Source organism: Pristiophorus japonicus, chromosome 2, assembly GCF_044704955.1.
Source record: "Pristiophorus japonicus isolate sPriJap1 chromosome 2, sPriJap1.hap1, whole genome shotgun sequence".
NCBI lineage: Eukaryota > Metazoa > Chordata > Chondrichthyes > Pristiophoridae > Pristiophorus > Pristiophorus japonicus.
Window position 1 is genome coordinate 57,736,901 of NC_091978.1, and position 16,904 is coordinate 57,753,804.

Sequence of the window (16,904 nt, forward strand, 5' to 3'; positions counted from 1 at the left end):
CACCTGCCCTTTTATCTTCTCCCTTCCCACTATCCAGTGCCCCAAACACTCCTTCCAGGTGAAACAGCGATTTACTTGTACTTCTTTCAATTTAGTATACTGTATTCACTGCTCACGATGTGATCTCCTCTACATTGGGGATATCAAATGCAGATTGGGTGATCGCATTGTGGAACACCTCCACTCAGTCCGTAAGTGTGACCCTGAGCTTCTGTTCACCTGTCACTTTAATTCTCTGCTCCACTCCCACTCTGACCTCTCCATCCTCGGTCTGCTACATCGTTTCAATGAAGCTCAACGCAAGCTCAAGGAACAGCACCTCATCTTTTGTTTAGGCACTTTACAGCCTTCTGGACTCAACATCGAGTTCAGCAATTTCAGATCATAACCTCTGCCCATATTTTGTTCCCTTTCCTCTTTTTTTTAACCCCCCCCCCCCCCGCCACACCCTCCTCCCTGATCTTATGTATTTTTCTCTCTCTCTGTTTCCCATGGCAGCCGTTAATTATTCTGCCATTCACACCCTATCTAGACTTATCTTTTTCTAACTCCTGCCATTACCATCTCAAGTCCCTTTTGTCTCTCTAATCTCTCCTGTCTTCCACTCTATCACAGACCTTCCCTTTTGTTCTTTCCTCCCCTCCCCCTTTCAGTGCTCCTTAAGAATCTGTTCATTTTGAACTATTACCAGTTCTGACGAAGGGTCATCGACCTGAAACTTTAACTTTGTTTCTCTCCACAGATGCTGCCTGACCCGCTGAGATTTCCAACATTTTCTGTTTTTATTTCTAGTATATAAGTGTTTATTGGCAAACACATAACTCTATTTGTGTGAAAAATCATCGGGCACTTAGAAACAGATTGCGGCTTAGTTTGCTCAATTGTAAGTGGATTTTTTAAAATTCCCCATCTTCTCCGAAAAGTACTGCCTGTTGCTTGGTGGCATTTCCACTGGCATTAGCAGCCTGCTGGTGCCTTGCATATTCGCCTCTTCTTCAACCAAGAACCTAGACAATGATTGGTGACAGGCTATTTGACAATGGAAGACATCATAGCTAAGCCCGTTCTCACAGGGGGCAACAGGGATCTATGCAGAGCAATAGGCAATTCAAACACTTGCTGATTTTTCTCATCCCTACCCCGGTGTGCAGTTGTAATTGGGTTCATTTTACTCATTTCTAAATTCATCAAAGAAACTTACCAGAAAAACCACGAATAACTGATGGTATCTCTGTTTTTGGTTTTAATTTGATTTCATACTTTTGGAGGAGAGTAGTGCCAATAATTCACTTATCTCTTCAATGTTGCACCACATGGGGCCTGTATTTATTAGAATTAGAATTGTTTTTATATTGACTTAAAACTCACCAAATTGCACACTGAGAGTAAGTACAGGTTGTTCTAGTTAACACTGCCGCTTCGTAGTTTTCTTAAACTCTTGCCTCAGAAACCTTGCTGTGATAATCTTTACTTTAGCTCCAACTATAATAAAATGCTGCTGCTGCTGGCTTTGAATCAAAGGCCATTAGAAATGGTTACACACAGTAGTTGTGTTGGGCGGGGAAGAAAGGGAGCAATGATTGAAGCAGAGACCATGTCAACATTTAAGAATAGGTTGGATGGATAGTTGATGGAAAGGGAGATAAAAGGTTATGGGCACATGGGATTAGGACTACTGTTCATGTGGACGATAAGCAGCAGCACAAACGGTGCCGGACTTGCTGCGTTCAGGATAACCAGGTCTCCATGCGGCCTAACCAGTGGTCCTTATTTTTGCAATGGGACGAAATGGATCTCCCACTTCACCAGCGAGTTGCCTGGTGACCCGCAGCAGGCGCCTGCAGCATGCCAGTCTAATTTAAATGATGCTGGAGGCTTGATTTCAATCGGGCCTCGGGTCTACCTGTCCTGGCAAAGGGACTATGACAAAGTGAGTATCTAACCATTTATCATTCTTTCAATTCTCCTTATTAGTGCGTCTTTACAAATAGCACAGCAGGCCATCCAAATATCTCTGCACTTGTTTGATGCATGCAAGATGCTTTATTTTTTCAGGTTCAGAAATTCCTAAATATGTGTAAAAGCACCTGCATTATATTTGCCTCATTTAGTAATATTGTCCAGTGGTGCAGTCTTGGTGTGAATGCTTAATATAACTGCTAAATTTCTGTCTCTGCTATTTTAGAGGTTCAAACCAAAATAGCTACAGCTTCTTGCCCGTGTTTTGATTTGATGGAGGTGTTTAACATCATGAAGGGTTTAGATAGAGTAAATAAAGAGCTGAAGAGTCGAGAACCAGTAGACACAGATTTAAGGTGATTGGCAAAAGAAGCAGAGGGGACATGAGGAAAACTTTTTTTACGCAACAAGTAGTTAGGATCTGGAATGCACTGCCTGATGGGGTGGTGGATACAGATTCAATAGTCGCCTTCAAAAGGGAATTGGATAAATACTTGAAGGAGAACAAATTGCAGGGATATGGGGCAAGAACAGGGGAGTAGGACTAACTGAATTGCTCTTCGAAAGAGCCGGAGCAGACTCGATGGGCCGAATGGCCTCCTTCTGTGCTGTACTATTCTATAATTCAATGATTTCTGTCCTGTTATATTGGTTGAATTAAGTGAGTCTGATCGTAACTGTTGCTCTGTAGGTTCACTTGCTATCTATGCAATAAAAATAAAGACTTGCATTTATATAGCACCTTTCATGACCGCCAGATGTCTGAAAGCGATTTTCAGCCAATGAGGTACTTTTGGAGTGTAATCACTGTTGTAATGTGGGATACGTGGCAGACAATTGCGCACAGCAATGTGATAATGACCAGATAATCTGTTTTAGTGATGTTGATTGAGGAATAAATATTGGCCAGGACACCGGGGATAACTCCTCTGCTCTTCTTCGAAATAGTGCCATGGGATCTTTTATGCCCACCTGAGAGAGCCGACGGGACCTCAGTTTAACATCTGAAAAACGACACCTCCGACGGTGCAGCATTCCCTCAGCACTCCACTGGAGTGTTAGCCTAGATTTATATGCTCAAGTCCCTGGAGTGGAACTTGAACCCATATCATCATCATAGGCTGTCTCCCGAAAATGAGGAAGACTTGCTTCCACTCTAAAAGTGAGTTCTCAGGTAACTGTACAGTCCAATATGGGAATTACAGTCTCTGTCACAGGTGGGACAGACAGTGATTGAAGGAAAAGGTGGGTGGGTAGTCTTGTTTTCCGCACACTCCTTCTGCTGTCTGCGTTTGGTTTCTGCATGTTTGCGGCGACAAGACTCGAGGTGCTCAGCGCCCTTACGGGTGGTCTTAGGCCAGGGATTCCCAGGTGCCGGTGGGGATGTTGCACTTTATCAAGGAAGCTTTGAAGGTGTCCTTGAAATGTTTCCTCTGCTCACCTGGGGCTCGCTTGCCATGTAGGAGTTCCGAGTAGAGCGCTTGCTTTGGGAGTCTTGTGTCGGGCATGTGGACAATGTGGCCTGCCCAACGGAGCTGGTCAAGTGTGATCAGTGCTTCGATGCTGGGGATGTTGGCCTGAGCGAGAACACTGACGTTGGTGTGTCTATCCTCCCAGTGGATTTGCAGGATCTTGTGGAGGCAGCGCTAATGGTACTTCTCCAGCGCTTTGAGGTGTCTACTGTATATGGTCCACGTGTCTGAGACATATAGGAGGGCGGGTATCACTACTGCTCTGTAGACCATAAGCTTCGTGCCAGATTTGAGGTTCTGGTCTTCAAACATGCTCTTCCTCAGGCGACTGAAGGCTGCGCTGGCACACTGGAGGCGGTGCCTTCTGACTCAGAGATGAGTGCGCTACCCACTGAGCCACTGCTGACATCAATAAAGCAGTTTAACAATTTCTATTTGTCCTCATCTTACCAAGTGTGCAGCAGTTCAGCATATCAAAAAAGATCAGCGAGGCACACATGGGTACACAAGACATTGGGTCAAATTCAACTTTGACGGGATGGTGGTGGTGGTGGGGGGGGGGCATAAAATGAGCAGCAGCAAATCGGCTGCCTGTTATACACCCCACCCAATTTAGTTAAAGGAAAGGATGATGGTTGTTTTATACTGTTAAAAAAACAACTGTTCTCATAAATGCCAGCTACCAATTATTCATTCCAATTACATACAAATGATATATAAGAAAGAAAATGTCAGTCTACGTCTCTTTTTCAGGCATTGTAGGCGCTGAACTGTATATTTTGTTTCTGAACTCTAGATCTTGCCAGATGGACCAAAATGGCCTTTTCCTGTTATCGTTAAAAATGTGGGGGTTGAATTCCTTGCCAGAAGATCCACTGGAAAACCCCAATAAATGGTATACATAGTCTTTGCATTTCAAAAGTGACTCATTGCATAAAGTGCTTTGAGGTTGTGGCCAAATGGATTTTTGCCTGTGTTATCGCTGTTAGCATTTTTAACTTTTTTAATATTTCTGTACTGCCAGGATCAGTATGTAAGGGGTTAAATTTATGTCACCCAAAGTTTCTCAAAGTCTTAGCAGTTCAACTCTGGAATTGTTGGCATCGACACTGCTTACTTACACGAGTTACAGAAGCTTTGAACAATGTGTAATCCCCAGGTGGGAATTAACTGGAATGGACACATTCACTGACAAGCATCAGTAGAGATTATTTTCATTCAATATTGATGAACAGACATTCTGGTTTAATTAAATCATGACAGGTATATTGTCTAACCACTGTTCCAAGGATAGGTACCAGTCTGGAGCCCTCTGTCATTGTCAGCTCAGTGGGTGTAAAACTTGACTCACTATCTCAAGGCAGAGTCAGTCTCTATCAGGAGTTGTGTGGATTTGGCTGCCAGCGGCAAAAGGCCATCAGTATGTTTAAAGCCTGTGCCAGCTTAGCTTTAAAAAGTTAAGCTAGAGTAAATGGTCTTCTGTCATAGGGTCCATGCTTAAAAAGAAAGTAAGTTACATCTTTGTTGTTTTCATACACCGAGGAGTCCAGGGAATAGATGTTCTCATTGTGAAAACTGTTTGTTCATGTACTTTATATAAATAAACCTCAGTTTCCATACCATGCTTGTTCAGTCAGCCTTCCATAAGGAGAATGTGTGCGGTGACACATACTCTAGCATAATCTGTCCCTCGTACTCAAGACTGACGGTTTCAACAAAGAAGGGGAAATAAATTAGATGTCAGTCGTGATTGGGTGGAGTAAGGGTTCTCTGTTACAGTCCCTGGATCACACTGTTGTGCAACTAGATATTTGGACAGAAATAGATGCACTCCAGATTTTCAGTCCCCTTACAGGAGTGATGAGTGATGCTGAACCTGAGGAAATATCTAAAAGTGACAGAGATGTTTCACTATGATAAGGGACAATATGAATGCAAGCATACAATTATTATCTGTACATCAGAAGAATGCAATGTTTCTCCCTGTCACTCACTGTTTGTCAATCTTTTTGATTTTCTCATTAAGTTTGGTACAATATGCCTACTGATGCAATTCTGTCACTGCCCCTGCTTAGATTAGCTAATTCAATGCAGACCTGCGATCAATCCTGAGACCTTGTGGGGAGGAAGTCTATGATTGTGATCTTCCTGCACGGACTGTGCATGATGGACCACTCATTCTAAGCTTTCTTTTTTTAAAAATGTTTTTGCAAAACTGGATGGCTTATCTAATGAATAAATAACCTCACTGAGACATCATAGGAGATTGTTTTTTTAATTTAACTTTCTCCCTGTACTGAAGTACCTAACCTCCATTCAGCACCTTTCCACTGCAGTTTACAGCTGGATCCCGTGCAACCACTTGTTGATCCCAAACACATGAACTATGGGTTTATTACCCATTCATTGGTGCTCCAGCTGGTCCCGCCCTATATATAACACAGCTCTGGGTCCACCTGTCTCATGCACTTGGTAATGCGAGGGCACACGTTTAAAGTAATCAAAGAATTATAGGGGAGCTTAATTTTTTTTTAAATGACACAGAGCGTGGTTAGGATGTGGAATACTGTGACAAAGTGTTGTTGAAGCAGAGGGCATAACTCTTTTAAAATGGAATTGAATATTAGCTTCAAAAAGAGGAATTATTAAAGGGGTGTGGAGCAGGCGAGTGGGGATTCGGTTATGTGGTTGGTGGAGTAAAACATCAGCCTGTGTCTGTGCTGTATCACTCTGATTCTCTGTTGCATCTTGTCTCTCTCTGTTGCTCAGTGAGGCTGCAGGCATTGTGTAGATCAGGCTGCAGCAGTGCCTGCTTCTATCTCTCTCACTCGGTGGACTTAATACTATACACTCTGCACATTAGGTGGCTGCAGTATCTCCTTCAGAAAGTAAGAAAAAGCCCCAGCAGATGCTCGCTCTGTGCCCTCGAAGGTCTCGCACTTTGCACTGGCTGTACATCAGGTGGCTGCAGTGTGATTGACAGCCGCGGTGACGTCAGAGCCGTGGCGCTGTGCTCCCTCTCTCCCTCTCTGCTTCAGACTGGCTTCATTTTCTAACCCAGAGAAAGGGAATCAGATCGCACAGTCACAGATCGGATATCATCCATTCAGTACCTCCAGCAACAGAACCAGCCGCCTCCTGACCTGGCAAATGCCAAACCCGCCTCAGCCACAGAAAAAGCACCCGAGCGGGATTTATTTAATGGTAAGTTACATTTGTCAATTGCATGGAGCAGTGCCGGAGGATGAATCACTGACATCTCGTCCTGTTCTTCAAAGACATTGTCTGGAGCATTTCCAGTTGACAAGGAGCGATGCAGTGCATTTATTTCAGGCTTCTTTATTTAAAAAAAAGAAAGGCATTGGAAGCTGGCTGCCTGTGAGAAGAAATGATATTTAAATCCACACAGTCGGTCCTGGTTAATGGGAGGGATGGAGTCGAAGGCATATTTGCTCAGTACTTTGTCTTTGTCTCCCCTTAATTACTGAACGTGTGGCTCTGTTCCTCTTGATACCTGTGATCTGTGTACAGAATAGGTTGGTGGTCTTAGTGCATCCGACGTAAACTGGAAGTGCATAAATAATGGATTAATGCAGGTGCAGTATGTTCTGCAGTGTTTATGTATATGTCTGCATGATGATTTTTGCCCGTACAGTAAGTATATCGTCTGCATTTGCTGGTACGTTGCTGAGGTCAGGGCAGTACTAATATTGCTAAGGACGTATTGTTAATGCCGTTTCGTAACTGGTTACCTAAGTGGTGCTGATCCCCAAACTGCTCTGAACCTGCAGCACCTAACCATCTATAATGTACACAAAGATAGAGCATGAACTGAGGCACGCAAACAGACGCGGTGTGTTGTGATGGATAAATCGGTATTATGCAGTGATAAATAGGTGTATAATAATGGAGCATATTGGGTGACCAATACAATATGTAGCTTTCTTTTGGGAAGATTGCCAACAATGCCCTCTGTCTGCCCAGGAGGGCCTTATGCAAGAAATAAATACAGGGTATTAGTTCCGAGGGAGGGAGATATAACTTGAGGTACAACTTAGAATAAGCGGCTGCCTATTTAAAACTGAGACGAGGAGGAACTTCTCTTTGAGGGTTGTAAATCTGTGGAATTCGCTGCCTGTGGAAGCTGGGTCATTGAATAAATTTAGGACAGAAATAGATAGTTTCTTAACCGATAAGGGATTATGGGGAGCGGGCAGGGAAGTGGACCTGAGTCCATGATCGGATCAGCCATGATCGTATTAAATGGCGGAGGAGGCTCGAGGGGCTGTATGGCCTACTCCTGCTCCTATTTCTTATGTTCTTATGAGATGAGGAGATGCCATGAAACATGATGGTCACGCTTCACCAGTGTTCAGACATTACCTGACTCCACTAACTCATACCCACACCTTAGTTATCTTATACAAGAAGTCACCAAGAAATCAAATAGGGAATTCAGAAGAAACTTCTTTACCCAGAGAGTGGTGAGAATGTGGAACTCGCTACCACAGGGAGTGGTTGAGGCAAATAGTATAGATGCATTTAAGGGAAAGCTAGATAAGGGAGAAGGGAATAGAGAGTTTTGACGATAGAGTTAGATGAGGAAGAATGGGAGGAGGCTCAAGTGGAGCATAAATTGGTTGGGCCAAATGGTCTGTTTCTGTGCTGTATATCCTATGTCATCTTTTGTGAAAGAAGTACCATGATTGGTAATTTGAAGAACAAATAAAGTTAGTTTCCTTAGTGTTGAGCACAAACAGTATGGTCCCAAGATCAAGATGATTTGATTTAGAGAGAACATATTAAGCACCATTTGTTGCAGTCGGCTATGTTACCACTGCAAGGCAGGTTTTGCAGAGATAGCTGAATATAAGAACATAAGAATTAGGAACAGGAGTAGGCCATCTAGCCCCTCGAGCCTGCTCCGCCATTCAATAAGATCATGGCTGATCTGGCCGTGGACTCAGCTCCACTTACCCGCCCTCTCCCCGTAACCCTTAATTCCCTTATTGGTGAAGTGGTTTATCATCACAGGTAGTCCCTCGAAATTGAGGAAGACTTGCTTCCACTCTAAAAGTGAGTTTTTAGGTGACTGAACAGTCCGATACGGGAATTACAGTCTCTGTCATAGGTGGGGCAGACAGTCGTTGAAGGAAAGGGTGGGTGGTGGTTTGCCGCACGCTCCTTCCGCTTGCTTTCTGCATGCTCTCGGCGACGAGACTCGAGGTGCTCAGCGCCCTCCCGGATGCACTTCCTCCACTTAGGGTGGTCTCTGGCCAGGGATTTCCAGGTGTCGGTGGGGATGTTGCATTTTATCAAGGAGGTTTTGAGGGTATCCTTGAAATGTTTCCTTTACCCACCTGGTGCTCGCTTGCCGTGTAGGAGTTCCGAGTAGAGTGCTTGCTTTGGGAGTCTTGTGTCAGGCATGCGAATAATGTGGCCTGTCCAACGGAGCTGGTCGAGTGTGGTCAGTGCTTCGATGTTGGGGATGTTGGCCTGATCGAGAACACTGACATTGGTGCTTCTGTCCTCCCAGGGGATTTGCAGGATCTTGCGGAGATATTGTTGCTGGTATTTCTCCAGCGATTTGAGGTGTCTACTGTATATGGTCCATGTCTCTGTGCCATACAGGAGGGCGGGTATCACTGCAGCTCCGTAGACCATTAACTTGGTGCCAGATTTAAGGGCCTGATCTTTGAAAACTCTCTTCCTCAGGCGGCCGAAGGCTGCGTTGGCGTTGAACCTCGTTGTTGATGTCTGCTCTTGCTGGTAATAGGCTCCCAAGGTATGGAAAGTGGTCCGCTTTGTCCAGGGCTGCGCCGTGGATCTTGATGACTAGGGGGTATTGCTGTGTGGTGGGGTCAGATTGGTGGAGGACCTTTGTCTTACGGATGTCTAATGTAAGGCCCATGCTTTCGTACGCCTCAGTGAAGATATTGACTATGACTTGGAGTTCAGTCTCTGAATGTGCGCGGACGCAAGCGTCGTCTGCGTACTATAGCTCAACGACAGAGAATGGGACGATCTTGGATCTGGCCTGGAGACGACGAAGGTTGAACAGGTTCCAACTAGTTCTGTAGTTTAGTTCCACTCCAGTGGGAGCTTGTTGAGTGTGAGGTAGAGCATTGCAGCGAGGAAGATCGAGAAGAGGGTTGGGGCAATGACGCAGTCCTGCTTGACCCCGGTCCAGATGTGGATTGAGTCTGTGGTGGATCCGTTGGTCAGGATCACGGCCTGCATGTCATCATGGAGCAGGCGGAGGATGGAGACAAACTTTTGGGGGCAGCCGAAACGGAGGAGGACGATCCATAGTCCCTAATGGTTTACAGATTAGAAGGCTTTTGTAAGGTCAAAGAAGGCCATGTACAAGGGTTGGTGTTGTTCCCTGCGTTTCTCTTGCAGTTGTCGTGCTGTAAAAATCATGTCCATTGTACCCCATAGAGGACGAAATCCACACTGACTCCGGGAGGAGCTCCTCAGCCACAGGGAGAAGATGGGTTGAGGAGGATTCTAGCGACGACTTTCCCAGTGGCTGATAACAGAGAGATTCCTCTATAGTTGCCACAGTCAGACTTAGCCCCTTTTTAAAAGAGGGTCACGATTACTGCATTTCTGAGATCTCCCGGCATGCTCTCCTCCTTCCAGATGAGAGAGATGAGGTCATGCATTCGTGCCAATAGTGCCTCTCCGCCATACTTTAGTGCCTCAGCGGGGATTCCATCTGCTCCTGTTACCTTATTGTTCTTGAGCTAATGGATGGCCTTTTCTACCTCGTGCAGGGCTGATGTTTTGCTGAGATGGTGGCGGGTGGCATGCTGCGGGATGGAATCGAGGACACACGAGTCAAAGGCAGAGTCTCGGTTAAGGAGATCTTCGAAGTGCTCCTTCCAGCGGGTCCTGACTGCCTCGGTATCCTTGATGAGTGTCTCCCCGTTCTTGGCCAGCAGTGGGTTGGGGCCTTGGGTGCTTGGGCCAGAGGTGGACTTGATTGCAGTGAAGAATCCTCACACATCACGACTGTCAGCCAGCTATTGAATCTCCTGTGCTTTCTCCACCCACAATTAGGTTGTTGCTTTGTAATCACGCTCATGTACCTGTTATTCTCTGTATAAACTATGAGACAATATCCCTTATCCGGCACCACCCCTCGTTCGGCATCATTCCTGCCGCTGGGTGGTGCGTGCGCCGAACGCGGCCAGGTCCTCCAACACGAACAAACTGAAGTCCTTCCTCGCTGCCGACTCCTGCAATCGATTCTCTGCATGTTTTGGACGTTCCCCGGTGCTCGGGGATATCGGGGCTGGCTGGGGGCCGGGAGTGCGGCAGCGAGGAAGCGAGCAGGGGGCGTGAAATCGTCGTCGGTGGAAGAGATCGCCAACACCAGTCATATTTTCCCATTGCTCATCTGTTTCTCAGTAAGTTTTAAAAAAAATTTGCGGAGTTGAATTGCTGATCCAGCGGAGTTTGCAGCAGAGTGGAGTGGTCGGGGATATTAGGGCTTGGGGGCTGGGAGTACGGCAGAGGGATCGTGGGGGGTGGGCGGTTTATCGTGGGGTCAGGCCAGCGATCGGAGTTCATGAAAGTTGTAAAAATTACGCTTAATGTACACAATAATGTGTGTACTCGGTCGCTATGGCACAGAAGTGAAGGCACAGTCTGTTTTTGACCAATGACTGACACCAATGAAGTTGTAAAAACGGTTTGTATAGCATTGCTCCCCTTATTGAACTGTACAGGCACCTGAGAACTCACTTTTAGAGTGGAAGCAAGTTTTCCTCGATTTTGAGGGACTGCCTATGATGATGATGATGATAATGATAACACGTGACCTCCCCACATCCAACAAAATCCCTTATTGGGCACAGGCCAGGTCCTGAGGGTGCCGGATAAAGGAGGTTCAACCTGTATTATGTAATATTACTATGTAATGTAACCGTGACAGAAAATAATCAGTGCAATATTGCAGCGTCTGTCACATGGTATTCAGGTTGACTTCCACATCAATGACTATCTTTTGTGTTCAATGCACACATCTCAATTCACACTAAATCCATTGTTTCAATGATACATATAATCTGCTGTGGGCTTGATGAGGACATCAATGTTGCTCCTTATTTGTGAATTTTCATGGACATTGGTGGTCTGTGAAGTTGATGCATGATGACACTCTCACTTGAAGAATTAATGATTGGGCACAGGGCACTGCAGTGAGTTAATCATTGGCCATTTACCTTTGGGAGTTGGATTCAAATCCATAGTACAAAACTGCTTTTAGTTTGTCAATAATTAGCATTAAATTGTGAATCTCTCAATTGCTGGTTGGAAATGGAAAAATATTACCCTGCTCTGGCAGGGGTGCCCTATTGATGTTGGGGCTGAGGCCTATTGTTGAGTCTTCATCATCATCATCATCATCATAGGCAGTCCCTCGAAATCAAGGAAGACTTGCTTCCACTCTAAAAATGAGTTCTTCGTTGACTGAACAGTCCAATATGGGAATTACAGTCTCTGTCACAGGTGGGGCAGACAGTTGTTGAAGGAAAGGGTGGGTGGGACTGGTTTGCCACATGCTCCTTCCACTGCCTGCGCTTGTTTTCTGCATGCTCTCAGCGATGAGACTCGAGGTGCTCAGCGCCCTCCTGGATGCACTTCCTCCACTTAGGGCGGTCTTTGGCCAGGGAGTCCCAGGTGTTGGTGGGGATGTTGCATTTTATCAAGGAGGCTTCATAGAGGGAGCTTTAGTCTACATCTAACTGTTCTGAATCTCAATTGATTCTGACATTGTGTGCCTGAAATGGAAAGTGTCCAATTTCCAAGAACGAATGTGCCTCAGCTTGATGAACATAAAATAAAAAAGGTTTGATGATTGTGACCTAGTTATTGCGAGTTTATCTACTGATAATCTACTGTTACCTAACAGAAAATAACATTGGTAGTACATATCACATGGTGAATAATGATATAAGTGTTTTACAACATGGTAATTGAGTTGAAATGTTCAGCTGAGTCAAAAACCATAAGAGTGAACCTTGAATAGTTTGTTCAGCAACGCAACCCAAAGATTGGATTACAGCTTTAAACTCACCAAGAGGTATCTGTTGTAATTTCTAATTGAATTTCATACAACTGTGGGTTGATCTGTTTACCTGGCATGCTATTTGAAAATGTCATGTGGTGTAGAACAAAGAATCTTGTTGACTTACAATTTAGGATCAGCAGGTACAATGCATTTGTGACTTAGGACCTAAAGACTTGCAGGGTTATTTTTAACAATGGATTACAGGAGTGATAACGGGATAGTGCCATTCCACTATTCTCTCTCCGATCGCTTTGTGTAAACGATAGTCTACAAACTTCTTAGTTCCTCACTCAACAGCATCTTTCAGTCCCCCACCAGGGAGCTACACCTAACCTTTTTGCTAGGCCTCTGCCAGTCCTGCTCTTGAATGGCACATTGTAAGAGATTGACTTGCTCTCTGATCTACCATCCCTCCTTATGGGGATGCACCCTGTCTCTTTTTGCCACTTCCTCCAACAGTTCACTGAGATTGGGACCTCAGTATGTAGTAACATGTATGAAATGTTTGTTCTCAAGATTTATCTATGCTAATAGAGATGTTTTTGTTATTGAGAAACCATGTTGAAAGGCCAAACCTCATAATGCAAAGAACAATGTTGGAATTAAATGGAAAGATGAGCTAAATCAGGAAGAATTAGTTAATGGATTTTAAAAGTCAGGAAAAGAACATAAGAACATAAGAAATAGGAGCAGGAGCAGGCCATTCGGCCATTCGAACCTGTTCTGCCATTCAATAAGATCATCGCTGATCTTCTACCTCAATCCCACCTTCCCACACTATCCTCCTATCCCTTGATTCCCTTAATATCCAATAATCTATCGATCTCTGACTTGAATATGCTCAACAACTGAGCATTCACAGGCCTCTGGGGTAGAGAATTCCAAAGATTCACAACCTCTTGAGGGAAGAAATTTCTCCTCATCATAGTCCTAAATGGCCGACCACTTATTCTTTAAAGTTAGTCTTGAAAGTGAAAACTGAACTCATTGGAGGCAGCTATATTACTGGAAATATGGTCAAAAGAGAAAGACAAATAAGGACTATGGTTGAATCCATCAAAGGTGAGAAGCAATACCAATTATTTAGACTTGCTGGAGACACCAAGAACTGTATCTTTGAAGAATTGAAATAAATCAGACTTTTGCTGCACTATTTGGGGAGGATTAGGAGATCAAGATTTAGGAATTCAACCACAGCAATGCAAGAATGCTGGTGTTTATATGTACTGTGGGTATTAATTAATGTCCAATGATTTTCAGTGGTAACATTTAAAAATGAAGTATTTTTAAAGTAATCTACGAACAGTGAAGGATACACTATATTGCATATTAGATATGGAGAAGAAAATTACATGACTGTAATGAATTGTGAGGTTCAGATAAAATCATAAACTGTAACATGTGATGTGAACACATCGTCTTCTCAATCATCCCTCTTATCCAAGTATCCAATGTGAAGTTAGGCTTTCTTGAATGTATTTAGAAGTTATGATTATTTAGAAGTTCATTCATGCATAAATAAAAAACAAAATAGTAATTTTTAAGTGAAAATTGTTCATGATTAATTTTGACTCTACTTTAAAGAGGAAGATCTGTCATCTTAAAAATATAATCCATTATACAATATATGAACATTTCCTTGCATGTAGAAGTTTAAACTCAAAGTTAACTATTATTTCCTGAGGGCTGTTGAAGCACATTTTGATAAATCTATGACTTCCTGTTGGTACTCCAATACGATTTCTTCAAGTCATTTGTGCCCCCAGCAATCACCAGAGTCCAATCTGTAATATACAAGAACAATATAAAATAAAAGTTTTAACCTCATTATTTTAACAGATCACATGTTTTATTGCATTATCCAATGGGTGCTGATAACATTAGCTTGCATGAGAAAACAGGTTGGGAAGAGTGGCCAATCATAGCAGCATGATGGGTTGAATTGGCATGAACAACCAATTGTATTTACAGATATCACAGGGTATTTCAGTATCATGTAGTTTCAACTCTACTGTGTTAGTTCAGTTTAGCATTTTGCACTGTCAGGATCAGTGACTCGTGTTAGTGCTGCTCTTAGCATCCTGTTAGTGTTCCTTCTCATTCCCACTTGGCATTCAAATAATTTCATTTGTTGAAACATAAAAATAATTTGGGTCTTCATAGCTCTTGATTTTGATACTCAGAATATCTAACATTACAATTTATTCCATATATCATTCCTTAGAATAATTGAGATCTCAACAGCACCAAACCAGTTTAATCATCTATCTCCTCACCTATGTTTCTTTATAACATTCATTCACATTTTTAGCCAAATATTTATCATTTTAACAAGTTAATCAACATAATCTATCACTATATAAATGAAGTGGATACCCTCAAAAAAGTGTCAAAAGCATTAAAAAAGGAAAGACATTCATTTCATGCTATTTTTTTCTGACCAGTGGTGAGACATTTACAAAGACCTTGTAATCTGCAAACATCTCTCAGCAGATAAGTATTGAACTCTGCTTGACCTCAGACTGGGTTCACTTACAGCAATTAGACTTTCTGGCTTAAAGGAAAGGCCACCTTGTACACAGCTCCACTTGAATAGCAGAATAATATATTCTGTATAATGCTCCTATCATTATAAGACAATATATATTTGATATAGCATGAGCAATGCTACAATCCAATAGTATATAGAAAAGTCTTCCATTAAGCGCATTATTTTCTTTCCATTTAGTTGATGAGAACGTTTTGGCACTGAATTATTTTGGTATGTCCACAATATTTGGACAGTGGGTATCCCCTTGACATGTTTTTGGGAGGAATAAACAGAAGAGCAGTGGAAGGATACCAGAAGCAGATTGTGCCATCTGCCAGTACCCTGACATCCACATTTATTGGCAGAGGCTCACCTGCCTGGAAGTGACCATGCTCAGCTACACAGGTTACAGTCAACATCATCATCATCATCATAGGCAGTCCCTTGAATGAGGGTGACTTGCTTCCACACCAAAAAGGGATGAGTTCACAGATGTTTCTAATATGTCCTTACTATACAGGACAAATGCACACGAGGCCCATACTAGAGAGAAGGTCACTCTGTGACCAGTAACTTTTATTAGCCAGCACGGAAGTGGAGAAGATGGGTGGAGCTTCCCCTTTTATACCTGAAAGTCCAGGTTAGGAGTGTCTCCCACAAGTTCACCACCTAGTGGTCAGTGTTCTCACGGTGTACAACTTAGGTCAGTTTAGACATGGATTATAATGACAGTAGAATACATGACATCACCTCCCCCCAAAGTCTTATTGGGATCACAGGTTAAGTCTCTCTGGTGGTTTACGCTCCCTTGGAGAGCGTCTGAGTTGGGGCTCCGGTTGTTGGGTGCTGGCCTGAGTGTCTGCTGTTTGCGGTGCCTCAGGCCTGTCCGGACTGCCCACAGTGACTGGGCTCTCCTCCACTTGGTTCCAGTGTTCGGCCACCTGTGGTGGAGTGAACTCTACATAGTGTTCTTCCTCTGCTTCTTCTAAGAGGTTGCTGAACCTCCTTTTTGTTTGATCCACGTGTTTGCGGCAGATTTGTCCAGAGTCCTATTCCCCTCTTTGGCAATCACAGTGCCTGTGAGCTATTTGGGCCCTGCAGCGTAGTTGAGGACAAAGACAGGGTCGTTGACATCAATGCATCGCGCCCTCGCATTCCCGTCATGGTAGTCACATTGTGACCGGCGCCTGCTCTCAACAATTTCTTTCATGGTGGGGTGTATAAGGGATAACCTGGTTTTGAGCGTCCTTTTCATTAGCAGCTCTGCGGGTGGAACCCCTGTGAGCGAGTGTGGTCGGGATCTATTGGCCAACAGGAGGCGTGATAAGCGGCTTTGTAGGGAACCGTCTTGGATTCTGAGCATCCCCTGTTTGATTATCTGCACTGCTCGTTCCACCTGGCCGTTTGAGGCTGGCTTGAACGGTGCCGTTCTGACATGGTTGATACCATTTCCTGCCATGAAGTCCTGGAATTCAATGCTTGTAAAGCACAAGCCATTGTCGCTGACCAAGACGTCTGGTAGACCATTGGCGGCGAACATTGCCCGTAGACTTTCTACCGTGGCAGAGGATGTGCTTGAATTGAGAATGCCACACACTATCCATTTGGAGTAGGCGTCTACTACAACCAAAAATTTTTTTCCCATGAAAGGATCTGCATAGTCCACATGGATGCGTGACCATAGCTTGGCGGGCCAGGACCAGGGGCTAAGGGGGGCTTCCCTGGGCGCATTGCCCCGCTGGGCACACGTGTTGCACCTGCGAACACAAAGTTCCAGGTCTGCATCTATCCCTGGCCACCAGACATGTGACCTGCAATTGCCTTCATCATGACAATGCCCGGGTGTTCATTGTGAAGTTCTCAG